Source organism: Passer montanus, unplaced genomic scaffold (assembly GCF_014805655.1).
Source record: "Passer montanus isolate IOZ18808 unplaced genomic scaffold, ASM1480565v1 scaffold26, whole genome shotgun sequence".
Lineage (NCBI taxonomy): Eukaryota > Metazoa > Chordata > Aves > Passeriformes > Passeridae > Passer > Passer montanus.
Window position 1 is genome coordinate 3,458,803 of NW_024367261.1, and position 14,529 is coordinate 3,473,331.

A 14,529-nucleotide genomic window follows, 5' to 3' on the forward strand; every position below is an offset into this window, starting at 1 on the left:
AGCAACACACTCTCCAGAATTGCAGCAGCCCTGTGTGTGAGTGAGGGTGGCTGATTCCCTTTGTCTGTGTTTCATTCTTATGCTACTATTACAAAGTCTGTGTACCATCATCCTTACTCCTACCTGATCATTCCTCTTCTTTGATCCTTTCTAGCACCGTGAATGAATTTCTAATTCATACTTACTCCTTTGTGTGTAATTACTTCAATAATTTCATATGGGGTACTCCACATTTCCACCAGCACACCTGAGAGAATTCTCCATTTATTTACCTATTTCTAAAGTTCTGGAGTTTACTTTTTTTGTTTATTAAAACTCCATGGGAGATGTTTATTTTGCCTAGCATTCAGTGTAAAGTTAATTTGAAACAAAATAATAGAAAAGGGAAAAAAATAAGAGAATGGGTAGCTGCATTTCCTTCTCCTTGATTAAAGCAACTGGAAGAGCTCCTGTTTGGACAAACTAAAGACCTCCACACCTTGTGCATACACCTAAAAGTCCCCAGAGAAATGTTACTTTTCCAGTGTAAACTACTACTCACATGTAAGTACTCACAGGCAGCTTGCAGCCTAAAGAGGAGGAGAACAAAAGATGTCTGGTATGAAAGAGCAGGTCAGTGGAAATGCTCCTAGAAACTTTTCAGATATTTTTCAAATGAGCTCACTGTGTTAATCACTGTGCTTTTTTTTTTTTCTTTGCTTTTTTTTTTTTTTTTTTTTTACAGTGGTTGTGTATTCTGGTAGAGTAGAAGAGGAGTGTGCTACAACCAGGCCAGGATTTTGTGTGCCTTACAAACCCGGCCAAAGAAAAATGCTCTCTTGAATTTTTTTTGTTATTTATTTATTGGTAAACTGAGATCCCAGACTGAGCTGAAAAGATATGTATTGCTCCAAACAGCACCTGTCTTGGTAGCAAGATACTAAGTGGATTAAATATGTAATGTTTCCCGAAGGAAAGAGTGTGCTTGTAACAAATACAACTCTTAAACCTGACATTTCTGCAGGATAAAGGAAGACAAACAGTTCCCATTAGCTTTGCTCCCTTCAACACTACATGTCACTGTGAATGGAGGTTCACAAGTAATTAGATACCTTAAGGAGGAGGTGAAGTTCCCAGAGAATATTGATTTTTAAGTAGTGAACATACTTCCTTGCTTACTTTGTTCAATACAGATTTCTCCTTTTCTGTCTGCAGAAAACCTTGCTGGGAGCATATTTTCACTTGCCTTGGCCATACTGATGCAAGCTGGGTGCCACATTAGAGAGGTCCAGGTCTAATGCCAATGCTTGCTTTAAGTATGGGCTGCAGAGCTGGGGCTCTCATTATAAAACTGCATCCAGAAAATCAGAATTTGGAGGGGAATGGAGATTGGGGCTGCCATACTTATAAACACCTACAGACAGGCAGAATTTAGATAATCTGGGACACCTTGTCATTGGGTGTCTCAAGAATAATATTATTAATTTATTTTATTACTTAAACAATGTAAATTGCTTAAATAAAACCCATGGGAAATCTGTGCTCCCTGTGTTTGGGTAGCTTGAAGGAACAGGTTGTGCCTCAGTTTCCTTAGGTGGGGAATTCCTTTAAGGGGGAGCCATTTCTCCTCTTCTTTTGGGGAAGAAGGCTGTCCACTTTGATGTAACTGCTGGAGGTAAACATATTAATAACATGAAAAAAGCCAGCAAGAAAGCAACATCTACAACAGAAAGTACAACGTATACATGCAGTTAAACTCAGGATTTGTTCCAGAGGTGAAGAAGAGATTAAAAAAGCCATACAAGTCTGTTTCTTTGTTTTCTAAGCTGTATTTTCTGATAAGCATCATTTAAAGTCTATGCTTATTCTGTTCTCATTTTCTTCCAGTAAAAGAAATTGTAAAAATAAGTATTTTTAACCCATCTTTGTGACACCAGCTTTTTGATATTTAAAGAGAAGTGAGTTTAAAGTAATCATCTTGTACAAGGGAGAAGTTTTATTGTCTCAATCATGTCTTAGAGCCTTCGTTTCAGAAATATTACTCTGCAGCGTTCTCCTGTGCCTCCTGCAGATATTAATAACACTGTGTCGCTCAGACCAGATTATCAGGCGAATTTACCAAACTAACTGCAGAGTAGAATAATTGAATCCTCCTCACAGTCGAGTATCTTATCATCCGTACGCAGCAGGTAAGTTGGGCAACTGCTGTAAAAACTGAAGCCATGTGCATGTGCTTAATGATGATAAACAGAAGTAATTTCTGTGCAAAAACATCTGATGCAGCGTTCCCTCATCTCCAGAGCTCCTCCATCCCCAGGTTATTTTCCTGCCCACCTTAAGTCAGATATTGTACTGGTGAGCTCAGCTAACCCCAATTGTAGGTTTGCTACCTGCAGTGTGAACACCTCTAAGCCAAGAGAGCCAGGTAACTGTGCCTGCGTCCACAAGGAAAAGACTCTCACCAGGGTCTAGGCATGTCAGCAGCACCAAAAAGGGAAGGTGCAGCGTGTGAAGGGACCTTTCTCGAGAAGCTGTCACACCAGCAGCAGCACCCAGACACCGTGTGACATTGCACTGATGCTGTGCCCTGATCTGCTTTCTCACCGCCTTCCTGCAAAACTGCAGCCATCAGTCTCATAGTGAATTGTCTTCTTGGAAGTGACAGACCAGGAAATTCTGATTGAAACACCCACTTATCAGGCTCTTCTCAGTTACATGCAGTCTGCATCAATCAGTAAAGCTGTGCTATGAAAAGTCATTTCGTTTTGTGGAGGATTTTGATGTTGCAAAATCTGGTTTTGTTTCAACTTGGAATGAAACCTAAATTCCAACATTTTTCCATGAAAGGGAAAACCCTTGGGTCACTGCATTTCTGGCAGGCTGCTGAACAAGGGAGAGTGCTGGAAACCCTCAGTCTCTCATCCAAGGGCTTTCCATGTGACTGGCAGGACTGGGACCAGTGAGCCTGAAAACCATAGGGTCTCCCATTTTCCCAGGCAAGGCTGCAAATTGGTGATTCAATTCATCATTCCTCAGCATTCCACACGGTGATCTCTGGAGAGCTTCGTGTTGTAGCCCTTCTCTCCCTCCTCCTTGTGTGACTTGGTCCAGTCTGCTGCATCTCTTTGCTTCATGACTTTGGATTTCTCAAAGGATTCCCAAAGTGCAGACCCTCTCTGAGCATCCCCTTATGAGAACTGGGATCTTGGAATTCAGCAGGAGTTTTGGAGCTGAGTGCCAAGTTTATGAGCAAAAACTTTGTAGTTGATTTGCCTTTGGTGCCAACTCAGATCTTTAGTCAGAGTGAACTTGACCTCCGTGTAATGGTTTCTCCCACTGAAGCAGATCCTGAGACTGGTCTCAGGTCTCAGAGACTCCCTGATGGCTTAATCAAACTCTTTCCCAGGGCACCAGCTCTGTGGATATTCTGGCAGGCCACCTCCTCAGGGACACATGATAGCTGAAGTGAATACTGCAGCATTTGCATGAGGTTTCCAACCACATCCTAATCCTCCCCCTTACAGCTCCCTCAACACTATTTTAGGCAGCACAAGAGAAATACAGATCTAGGCAAAACAATAACATGTCTGTGTGCCATACTATGCCTCAGTTTTCTAATCATGCTGAACATTTTTGAGAGATTTCTGGGGTCTTGCTCTCAGAAATGCAGAGCCTCTTATCTCTGGACCTGACCCTACAGCATGGGCCAATAGTTTTCCTCTCCCTTTTGTGAGCCCTAACCCCTTCTTTCTTCCAACATTAATAACAAACAGTCAAAATTATGTCTCTTTGTGCTATTTTCTTTATCATATCTATTGCATATTTTACCATATCTCTTGCACTGTCTAAATCTGTTGAAAGTGCCAGTGACCCATCTAATCCCTTACCAAAGACAGAGCTTCACCTCTCCTTCACCTACAGCATGCAGATTTCATCCATCTATCCACTACCCAAGCACAAGTCCCAGGAAAGATCTCTGAAAACAAGAGGGTCACATAACATCAACACCTGGGCATTTTCTCTAATCAGTCTCTTCAGAGGATTTAGTGTGGATGAGTCAGCTTTCTCCAATGGGCAGAAAACACTTCCTTCAGAGAGTTTTTGACCACTTGTGATTCACTTGGAGAATGAGAGGGCCAAGTTGAAGCCATTGGAAGAGCAAAAGGGGTTTCTAAGGATGTGAGAGCTTGGCACCATTCTCAACTGTAAATGTACCTGAGGACATGAGATGCTGTGTCAGACTATTGTGTGAACACAGACTCATTCTACACCTACCTCAAGAGCCAAACTGTGATTTTAAGGGCCTCATCTGAGCATCTTCAACTCCACCTGAATTTGAGGAGGGTCAATGCTGTTTAACATTTCTGAAAAACAGGCCTAAGATGCACTGGGTTATGTTGATGTTCAGCCAGGGGTTTAAATAATACAATCCTTTCACTCCCTCTGGAGCATTGGGCCAGTCTGTTTCCTTGCAACAACACAGAACAGGACTGAGATTTTATATGATACTTGCAAGGTGACAAACATTTGATGGAAACCTCCATATGTAGGTCTGAATACAGGTCTGCTTTTGTGATTTTTCTCTTTGTTCAGTTGATTAGTTTGTTCTGGTTTTGTTTAGGTTGGGGGCTTTTTTTGTTCATTTGTTTGTTTGTTTGTTGGACCATCTAGAAACTTTCTATGTTGGACTATCTAGAACCTTTCTGGAGGACACCAGAAGAGTTTAGCTTGTTTACCTTGTCAAAACCAATGCTGCGAGAGATTATGGGAGTGGTGTGTAAATACTGGGCAAACAATGGGAAGATCACTAGCATGAAAAGACTAGGTTAGCTAAGAAAAGTTCAAGCTGGCAGCAAGGTGTTTCTGAACAGTATCTTTTTAGAGGAAATAATAGAAAGAATTGCCTTACCCCTTCCTTCCCTGGCCCTTCCTTTTAAAGACAGGGCTTTGTTATTTATATTAATTCAGTTGCAGTGTGTTCTGCAAGCCACAGCAGTGAACAATAATCAGACACACAGAAAATCTTCCCAGCTCTAAGGTCCTGGAAGTATCCTTTCCACAAGGGTCTGGGCTGTGGAACTGACAGAAAGCTGCTGGAAAAGGAATGTTATTTGAACTTAAGCCTGCTCATGGTGAATTCATTTGAAAATTCAAGCAGATGACTTCAGGGAAATTATTATTATGTTGCTTGCTTAGCTGCAGCTGTGATTTCCTTTTTGCATAGTGTAGACAGAGTTTTACAGAATGTTTCCCAGCACCTTCTGTGGTAATTGACAGCTATATGTAAGCCCAGTCTATTGTTTCAGATAGCACAACATCTTAATTGCAGGTTTCAGATTAGAAATTTATTGAAAAATGAATAGACAAATAAAGCAGTAAATTATTTAGAATTTGTTTCACTTACTTATTTTTATATGCACTCTTGGGTATATTCTTCTGCCACATGCATGTGAACACAATTGCTGTTTAATGGAAACTGTAAAAATGCTGAAGAAAAAACATACTTCTCTGAAATTCAAGTAGTACTTTGATATCAGGTTGTATCATATGGGCATATGAGAGACTTTCTGTCCAAAGGAATATTGTCTGGCTTATTTCCTTTGCTCCGTTATCTTTAGAGATTATTTATTTTTAATAAGGCAATGGCATCAAAAAATTGCAGAGCTAGATTGTGCTGCCTACGCAGAATGGTGTGTAGGAGTCTAATGACTGTTTTTCCTCAAAAAAAAAATCCCACAAGTATGCAAACTGCCCCCAGATGACCCTGCTTGGATGAAGGCTGAATCATAGAATCATTTAAGTTGGAAAAAACCTTTAAGATCATTGAGCTCAACCATTCATCCAGCACTAGTGAGTCCACCACTAAACCACGTCCTCAGGTGCCACATATACACATCTTTTAAATATCTCCAGGGATGGTGACTCAACCACTCCCTGGGCAAAGCCCTAATGTCCGATCTAAACCTCCTCTGACCCAACTTGGGGCCATTTCCTATTGTCCTATAACTTGGTATTTGTGACACAACTGACTCCCACTCACTACAACCTCCTTCCAGCTTGTGGAGACACATGAAAACTCTGCAGAAAGTTTGCTGTAGGAATGAGGAGGTGGAGGAGATAGAAAAAATATTTGGATATAATGTCCCTTTCTCCATTAAGAGGATTCTTACGAAACAGGCTTGAATAGAGGATTGAGGGACTTACATGTTTTAAATTGTAAAACAAAATCTGAAACACCATTGCTAATCCAGTAGACCAGCAATAATCAGAGAGCAAGAGAGTGCTGTATGACACTGGAAAGGATTTTATGCAGATGATGTCATTCTTTCTTTGAATGAGTGCTATTAATCTGCATCTGAAGCATAAAACCATGAGGTAATGGAATACATTAATTACTGCAAGCTGCCAGTGTCTCTAGGCCAGTGGTTACCAACATTTTTGGAGCCAGCCTCTTAGCACTTTCCTCCTGGCCCTTGTCCCCAGCAGATAACTTCCACCTTTGCCCATATCAGCTGAAATTTCCCATTTCATCTTGCCAGACAGATTCTTTGCTGCTCTCCTGTGTCCCAGGTCCCCATGCTCCTGCTGCTTTTTATGACTGCCAGCTCCCAAGAACAAGGCCAGAGACACCAGCAGAGCTTATTCACTTGGCCCCTTGCACTGTGCTGAGCCTCACCTTCAGCATGAACAAACCTCACTGGCTGGGAAGGGAAGTCCTAAGTTACCTGAATTGTTCTGCTAGCTCAGCAGGAGTGGTGAAGGGGATGTGAATGCAGAGGATCAGTGCAGCGTGTGTTCCATCACAAGTGATGGAAGTGCACGAGAGCTCTCAGGTAGGAGCTCATTATTGTGTACTTCCAGGTCCTTGGCGCTTGCTCACCGAGGGAACCTCGGGGGATTTTCAGAGCGTGGTGTAAACGGCCTTGCAGAGCAAGCTATCAGCATTCCCAGAGTATGTCCAGAACTAGTAAATTATACTAAAACAATAGCACTTCCATTTTTTTTTTTTTTGGGTCTAATTAGACTGTACATCCTTTGAAGCATATTATATAGTGTCTACTGGGTTTGGAGGTTTTTTTCTGGTTAGTTTCTTGGGCTGGGTTTTTGGGGTTTTTTTGGTCTAATTAGACTGTGCATCCTTTGAAGCATATTATATAGTGTCTAATGTAAGTACAGGAAGGTAACTGATCCTGGTACTCAATATAGGTTTTATAGTAATGTATAAGAAGGATAAAGATAGTCCTGGCTATTTTTATAGATGTGTAAGTGCCAGGTCTCTGACCCCAAGGTCTGGCCTGCCATTCCCTGAGGACTGGAGCTTAAGCTCTCAAGTTGTAAGCAATTGAGAGACTTGATTTGTGCAGCTGACGTGCTAAGGTACTTAAGGCATTTGAGACCATGTCAAGGTGTCTGTAAGGACAGAGCCAGCAGCAGCTCCAAGTCAGGCCTTGGGTTGAAGGGACAAAATTAGAGTGAGTGCCCTTCTTTCCATCTTTGATAATCCATGCACATGCTACCAGCCAAGAAGTTGGTAGTTCCAAGAGAGAGGAGAAGTTGTGGAAGAGGAGTCTGGGAACCAGGGTTGAAGTGATAATGAGACAGAGGAAGACAAAAGGAAGATGACAAGCTTGATAAGGAAATGGAAAAGGAGGATGAGTATGGGAGCTGAGAGAGCAGAGTCAGAACTGGTTCAACCGTGAGAGACTGTTTGGAAAATCAGAATGACCTTGGAACAGGGGAAAGTAGTCAGAATAAGAAAATGCAGAAGACTGGAGCTGCATGAAGGGTCTACAGAGGCACACTGGTAGGCTAAGAAACTTTTTAGGAGGAAGCTTTGGGGTAGAGCTGGGACTGTCTGGGCAAGACAGCAAAGGCAGAGCATTCATCAGGGGCAGGAAGACTGTAGAGCAAGGGCATGCTTGTGAGGCAGAAGGACTGAGTGGAGGAAGAGAATCAGGTAGGGCAAAGTGCAGTTTGGCAAAGAGTCTTAGATGGGGATTCACAGCTCAGAGGAGGAAGGAAGGAAGGGAGGAAAGAAGGGATTCAGCTGACAAGGAGAAATGGACAGGGCTGAAGAGAGCCAAAGGAAAAGAATCAAAGCAGAAACATCATAGTGGGGTGTGACAGAGTCAGACAAGCTTGGGAAGGAAAAGCAGAAGAGCATGTGTCTCAATGAACATCAGTGATAAATACTGTCCCTCAGGGGCCTGTACTGGGACCAGAGATAATTCATAACTTCACTAAAGACACAGACAAAGGGATTGAGAGCATACTCAGCAAATTTACAGATGACACCAAGCTGAGTGGTGCAGTTGACACAGCTGGAGGATGGGATGCCATCCAGAGGGATCTGGACATGCTTGAGAAATGGCTCATGGAAATCTCATGAAGTTTAACAAGATAAAGAGCAAAGTCCTGCGTATGGGGTGGGACAACCCCTGATAGGCAGGGGGATGAACAGGTCAAGAGCAGCCCAGCTGAGGAGGACTTGGGCATGCAGGTGGATGAGAGGCTGGACATGAGCCAACAATGTGTGCTTCCAGCCCAGAAAGCCAAGTATGTCCTGGGCTGCATCCAAAGCAGCGTGGCCAGCAGGGCAAGGGAGGGGATTCTGCTCCTCTGCTCTGCTCTTCTGAGACACCCACCAGGAGCACTGGCATCCAGCTCTGGGGTCCCTAGCAAAGGAAGGACATGGACCTGCTGGAGCGAGTCCAGAGGAGGTCACCAGGATGATTAGAGGGTTGGAGTACCTCACCTAAGAGGAAAGGTTGAGAGAGTTGTGTTTACTCAGACTGGAAAAGAGAAGGGTTCAGGATGACCTAATTGTGGCCTTCCAGTACTTGAAGGGAACATACAAGAAAGATGGAGAGGGACTTTTTACAAGGGCATGTAGTGACAGGACAAGGGAGAATGGATTTAGATTGAAAGATCTGAAATTAGGGAAAAATTCTTGACTGTGAGGGTGGTGGGGCACTGGAACAGGTTACTCAGAGAAGTAGTGGCTGCCCCATTCCTGCAAGTGTTCAAGGCCAGGCTGGATGGGGATCTGATCAGCCTGGTCCAGTGAAAGGTGTCCCTCCCCTTAGCAATGGAGCCAGATAATCTGTAAGGTCCTTTCATATCAAACAACTCTATGATTCTACGACTCTGTGTGCCTCTTGCAGCATATATTTCTTTGGTTCATACAGTGTCAGCAAATAGCACTGAAACCCACTGGCAAAGCGTGTGAGTGTTTGTGGCATACACACTCACATACACAAACGTGCATACCAGGTGAGAGCCTGCCAGATACCACAGGCAATGGTCAAACACTAATGAAAATTGTCCTCTAGTTAAAGCAGGTGATGCCTTCAAGAACAGTATGAAGGCTCCTGTCTGCTGGGGTACTGAGAAAAAACAGAAACACATTTCTGGGCTTTCAGTGTGTTTTTATAAACTTAGGAAATAATGACCGTATTTTTTTCCTTGTTAATGTTTAAAAATATCAAGTCCTTACTTTTTGGGCAATGCTAGAATTAAGGTTGCAAAATGCTGTCAGCCCTGAGACCTATAATTTTAACTGTATCATCATACATACTTTTCCCCTCAGGACACTTCTTTGCTGAAGACACAGGATGGATCTGCTCTGGGACATAGCCAGGGTCCCCATCCTTACTCTATATAGAAGTTGGCAAATGGTTATTGCATGAGACAAAGAACTGAGGATAAGGACTAGAGATTGTCAGACTTGTATCTTGGTTCTGCTCTAATTCCTATAAGATGTTAATCAAGCTTTGACAGTTTGACAGCTTATTTAAGCAAGTGTGTTTCTTATGTACTGTATTCCAGATTTCAGGTGCTGATGCTTATGTTTGCAGCAAAAGTTGACGTAAGTTGTTCCCTTGTCAAGTAAAATGCTGTATAATGCTAAAGCTTCTGAAAGAAAAAAAATCAAACTGGGCATTTAAAATTAATGAACAAATGGGTATTTGTGATATTAGAGTGGCGGGTGTTATGGATATTAGTAATTCTGTCTCCACCACAGGGTTTGAGTGGCACCATTACTAAGGTTTGGTACCATGCCTTGAGCAAGATGGTAAAAAGGAATATTGAACAGGAGCTCATTAATGGTGCAATCACACACAATTTTCTGGCTGCAGCAGATCCTGTCTCACGGGTTGCTGACCTCTCAGGTCTGCTGGTAGAAGAGCATATCTCACTGTTCCTCGGCTTTGCAAAAATGATCTGCCTCAGCGTGGGCACTGCTTTGACTGCCATTTAAAAGCACACACACCCCCGTGCTGCCTCCCCAAAAAACTGGATCATTTGACAGAATTTGAGTTAGGAAATGACTACAGATGGAGCTGTGCTGGCAGAGCAGAAAGTGTGATTATGTCCCTGGTAGAGAAGGGGTGATGAGCAGCTGGTGGTAGCGCCAGGGCAGGGACTTTTTCTTGGGACGAGCTGTGATCAAAACACATCTGATCCTGTTTCACTGGGGTCCCACCCTCAGCAACACGCAGAGCATGGGTTGGCCTTCATGTGCAGTAAAGGAGCACAACACGATGTTGGGCTCCAGTACTCACTGCACAGGACTAAACTATGCTGCACAGGTGACATTTCTTATGGTGTTTCCCAACTGCTAAGTGGTGAACTTTACAGTGTGAAATGTATTCTGAGCACATTTTTATATGTCAGTACACATGGAAATACGTGTTACATAAGGTATATGTGTGCCATGCATATGTATGGAAATATATTTTTGCTACCTTTTCTTTGCTATGCACTAGGAAATACTCAAGGGGCAAATGAATCAGTCCTATGGCCCAGTCAAAATTACAATGAGTCTATCAAGTAGACCTCACAGAGAACATTTAAATCCCATAAGTATTTCAGAGACACTTACTAACTTCTGGTGCTCCTTAAATATTAACAGCTGCTGTGGACTGTTGGATGAAAGATATTTGGAAAGTGTTTTGTGCAGATCCATGACATAATGGTGTCTCAGTTGAAAAGGAATGATTCCTTTAATCAAATCATTGTGTAACATGTTTGATTCACCATGGAGTTGCTAAGTAGTGTGTCCCAAGTCTCTGCATTAGATACATGGCATAACTGGGGTGGGGGGTATTGGTGGGGGGAGTTGAAAAGGGAGGTGTTTTTTAAACCATGCCCATAACCTAAATCTTAGGCCAGAAGTGGAAAAACAAAGTTTCCTAATTGAAGGTGGAGTCTGAAAACTTCTTCGATTTGTGCTAACTGGTGGTCCCAAGAGCAGTTTGAAAAGAGAAGCAAACAGGCTGAGGGCAGCAACTAAGCACCGATGAGTGGTGAGGATGCCCTAGTCTTAATCCTCATGCCATCCTCTGAGAAGTTAAAAGGATATATCAGGTGCTCTGCTAACTTCATATTAGCAAGTTAGGCAACTCCCCCAGAGGGAAACCAGGTGGTTTTCAGGACATTTTGGTTTGTCTCTGCTATTCCAAAAGACTGCAGTGAAGATACGTGGGCTGAGCTGGGAAACCTGCCCCTCTGCTCTGGTCTACCTTGAGTGATATTCATGTATGAAATGCATCTGTTTTGATTGAGCAGGATTTACCAATGGCAAGGAGGCTTGACATTGGCAGAACTATCATTCCCACCACCTGGTACAGTTTTCTGCACTGAAGAAGGATTGGAAGGTAGTTAGAGCTCAAGACCCATCTTATAGAAATTTAAAAGACAACTTTTAAATTTCTATAAAAACACTTTTCCACACAAACCTTCCCTGAGGGAACTAATTTTACCTGTTGGGAGAAAAATAATCTATTCTTCTTTGAATGAGAAAAACTGAGTTTAAAAATGGAAATCATTTTCTGACAAACTGCACCACAAAGGTGGAGAAAGCTTCCTGTGGCACTCTTGATGTGATAACCTAGAATAATTGCCAGTTGGTTGAAGAGGCTGTCCACATGGTAACCATTCATGCTATGCACAAGTGATGCAATTGATTTTTGTAATCCCAGACAAAAGTAGACTCTTCTGAAGCATTGTCAGCCTGTGAAAAGCTTCCAAAGACCAAAGCTGCTGCTGAAAAGCCAACGGTGTGGCCAGCTTCCAGCTTGGCATCTGCTGCTAATGTTCCATCTACCTAAAATTGCCATTATAACATAGTTAGAAAAGGCGTTTTTCATTTCCTGCTCTGCACTGATGTGTAGAGTTACTGTGTGCTGTTAGCAACTAAGTGCTGGTTTTCACTTCAGGAACAGATGCCTTTTATTGAAGGCTGAATCCTGGCAGCCCCTCCATAATTACAGAGATGGAAAAGGGTGCAAGAAGCTGCCTGAACTCAAATTCTCTTTCTATCAAGTTTGGTTTTCTCTTTTCACTGTCTTCAACTTTGCTTTCTCAGATGTGAGGCTTCTCTTCTGATCAGAACATGTTCATTAAGTGAGAAGAGGAGCCCTCACCGCATCTCTCCAGCACGTGAGAGTGTTCCTGGATGCAGGTAGCTGCAGTCTCTGCCCAAATCTTCCTGTGTGAAATTGTTGGTTCAAGCCTTATGGGCTGCTCTCTAGTTTCCAAAATATTTCAGACCTCTCCCATTAGGATGTGCTAAGCAGCTGCCAGTCCCTAAAGATCAGGGGATGATGGGCACTCGTGGTGGCCAAAGTTTAGTGTGAATCAGATGCATTTTCTCTGGAGCAATTTGAGAAGCTGAAGTTTGAAGCTGTCCTTGTCCTCTCCCTGGATAATCTCCTGACGGTGGTCATGAATCATCCTTGAATAAGTCTTCCATAGAGATGATTTTGACATTCTGTTGAGTCATCTGTGCAATCTGGGAGGGTTTGCTGTATGCTGGCTCCACACCTGCATTTTCCAGGACAAGACAGTGGGAAATGGCCCGTGCAGTGGCTCGCAGTGTCCTGCACACAGCACCGTGCACCGGTCTTGGTCATCCCCCATCTCTTTCCAAGGGTAATGCAGCTTTTGCAGCATTCTTGCTTTCCAGGTCTTAGCTAAGCCAGGTCATAAGCACATGTTTACTGTGAGGCTGTCTCTGCTGGTTGAAGATAGTGCCTCTGAGAGGTACTGGTGACTGTTCAAGTGCAGAGGTCTCCATTCCCACTGATCAGCCAGCAGGTGGAAATGTGTTTACATAACCATTTGCTTCTTTCCAGAATGAACTCAGTTATCTCAAACCACTGAAGAAGGCAGTCTGAACTAGCCCATGTGCAGTGGAGCAGCTCAAGGAGTGTCCACACAACCCCTTCTGCTGGCAGAGAAGGAGCTGTGAACTTCAGGTGGGACTCTGACATGCACAATCACAGCTGAAAAAGTAGCATAAGAAGAAGACATCTATCCACAGCCTGGAAATCCATCTGACTTCAACATGGTCCATTTGAGGTAATGGTAGCACATGGACAGGATTTTAAATATTAAAATATTCCAATATAAACTAAATTAAAAACTAATTACACGAGCTTGCAATGAAGAGGGAAGAATAAACATAATAACTGAACTCTATTAAGGGATTTGCATTTGTACAGGAACATTTGCAAAACTAAATGTTTTAAAAATTGTTTCAGATAATTTGGCCAGGAATAATTATCACATAAAATCAGACTGTAAACACAGAGAAAACCAAATTAAGCTGAGACATGAGGTGAAGTAAGTTATTAATAAGAGTCATTGTTTCATATTTTGTACACTTTTTTTCAACAGCCCTGAAATGTCTTACTGCAGGATAATTATAATATAATCTTGTTCCAGGAAATCCAGCACTTGCAAGCCCAGCCCTGTGTGTGTTTGCATTCAAGTCTGTCTGCACACTGCTTGGAATAACCTGACTGATGTGCCAGAATCTCACTAGTATCTACTAGAGAACAGGGAGAAGGCAAGCAGCATTTTTTCAGTTGATTTCTAGCTTAGGGAAGAGTACAGGTCCATAAAAAACAGAGGGGATCTCGGAAAAGTTATCCTTGTGGAATGGAAAGATTAAAGGGAGAATCCATTTGGGGAAAACAGTCTAATAGTAAGCACAACAGGTAGTAGCAGAAGTACAAAGCAGTAATGCAAATTAAAAAAAAAAAAAAAAAAGAAAGAAAGGATGTGGAAGGGTGTTGGAAATGCAGAACAATTCTTTTCAGATTTATAATGATTTCTAGACAAGCAAACTAGGAAGTCCTTGAATAGATTTTAAAGTAGCCTGGATGCAAATTGGAATGCAGGCCATATTATCTGCAGCTTGAAACTTTTGCCTTAAAGTACTTGCAATCCCTTTGTTGCAGCTGTGTCTTTCTTTAACTTCCTAATGTTTTGCTTGCTGTGTGACTTCAGATAGATTTTTAGAGTTAAGTCTATTCCAAGCCTTAGAGGCTCTAAAATCATAAGCCAGATATTTGGAAATAATCTTTTGCTTGCTGTGTGACATCAGATAGATTTTTAGAGTTAAGTTAAGGTCTATTCCAAGCCTTAGAGGCTCTAAAATCATAAGCCAGATATTTGGAAATGGAGAGGGGGGCTTAAGAAACAGAGAATTAACATAGTGACATATAGGTTTTGTGTATATATATATACATATATACATAA